General features: G+C 34.8%; 1 protein-coding gene across 9 annotated transcripts in view; it reads left to right on the top strand.

Moving 5' to 3' along the window:
* Positions 1–283: 283 nt before the first annotated feature.
* Positions 284–1,521, top strand: part of LOC106879787 (diacylglycerol kinase beta) — a 398,611-nt gene continuing 397,373 nt past the window's right edge. For 3 of the 9 annotated variants that reach the window (XM_089364495.1, XM_089364472.1, XM_089364471.1), the window contains exon 1: positions 313–593. The gene's annotated coding sequence lies outside the window, so the exon portion shown is untranslated. Of the gene's footprint in view, positions 594–1,521 lie in introns of all 9 variants that reach the window. The other 6 variants (XM_089364499.1, XM_089364483.1, XM_089364476.1 and 3 more) reach the window with 4 other exon arrangements.

Here is a 1,521-nt window from a genome sequence, read left to right as displayed (position 1 = left end):
TACTAGGAAGATTCACTGACCGAACACTAAATATTTGCCAAGAGTAAGCAATCCACCCACGTGTGGAGTTTCGTTCAACAAAAATAAATAAACCGATATTAAGCAAGGAACTAGATAAAACCCCGTTTAAATTTCGCCGCCCGAAAAAGATATATAATCGAACGAAACTAGAAAAAAAGAAAAGAAAACGTCAGTTGTGTATGTATATATATTTATATATATGTAGAATAAATGAAACAAACATATATACATACATAAATGTAAGCGAGAGAAGAATTAAGGTGTATAGTGGGATGATCGTACAGCTATGCCACAAGCAGTTAGGATGTCTAGCGTATAGTTCTGTCATTTATTCTATGGAAACTTGTCTGGTATCTTCTGTACTCTTTCCGTTTCACACACACTCACGCACTTGTCTTCTCTCTTTCTTTCTCCGTCTCTTTCTTCGACCGCAGCAGCTGATTTCACTGAAAATGCAACTAGCCACTGTGTTAGCCACAACTTCGACAGTCGCTTATACAGGCTTATGTTATTCAACAAAAACTCTACAGAAATGTGACAGCACCTGCTGGATTCGAACAATGATCGTTCTGGTAAGCAGTTTGGAACAGTTCCTAATAATACAGCACTTCACTTTATCTTTGTCTTATTGATATCTCAAAGCTTCCCCACTGACTTACGCAAAAAAAAAGAAAGTAAAGAAAAATCCATGGTCATTTCTGTTCGCTGTTGGTTTTCTATCAATGCTTCCAGGTTGACTTCACCTACTGATAGTTCTTTCTTTTCTTCTTCTTCGAATCCCTCCCGAGGTCGACTTGGCTTTTCATTCTTCAAAGAATCGATAAAAATAAGTACCAGTTAACAACTGGTCGCGTTAGTCGGCTGTTCGTTGTGTTTTTTTCTTTTTGAAATTGTGTGGTCGTGTGCCTATGTTAGACATAATTCTTAATTTCATTCCACCTTCCTCCACGTCTTTTACAATCACTTTAAGATATTTCGGCACTATAATAGTGGACAATCTCCCGCCGCCGCCGCATACGAGGTATCGTCTTAATGTTTACCGCAATCGGATGGAAAACCTACCCTCCAACACCATCCGAAAAAGAAAAACAAAATGAAAAAAGAAAAATGAAAGAAGGAAAGGAAGAACTAGAAAAAAAAATTGCTTTAACTCCCACCCCACATATTGAATGTGTCTTAATCGAGCAGACTATATATATATATATATATATATATATATATATATATATATATATATATATACATACAAAGATACATACATCATTTTCATTTAACATCCGTGTTCCATGCTGGTATGGGTTGGACACACACACACATTTGCAAACATACATGCACATTCACATGCAAACACATACACATATATACATACTACACACACACACACACACACACACACACATATATATATATATATATATATATATATACACGTATGCATATATATTCATACACAAAATATTCAAATATATGTGTATATATATATATATATATATATATATA

The sequence above is a fragment of the Octopus bimaculoides genome, chromosome 16 (genome assembly GCF_046866305.1).
Source record: "Octopus bimaculoides isolate indiv1 chromosome 16, ASM4686630v1, whole genome shotgun sequence".
In the NCBI taxonomy this organism is placed as follows: Eukaryota; Metazoa; Mollusca; class Cephalopoda; order Octopoda; family Octopodidae; genus Octopus; species Octopus bimaculoides.
The sequence above is the reverse complement of the archived record's forward strand: the minus strand, read 5'-3'. Positions and strand labels throughout refer to the sequence as shown.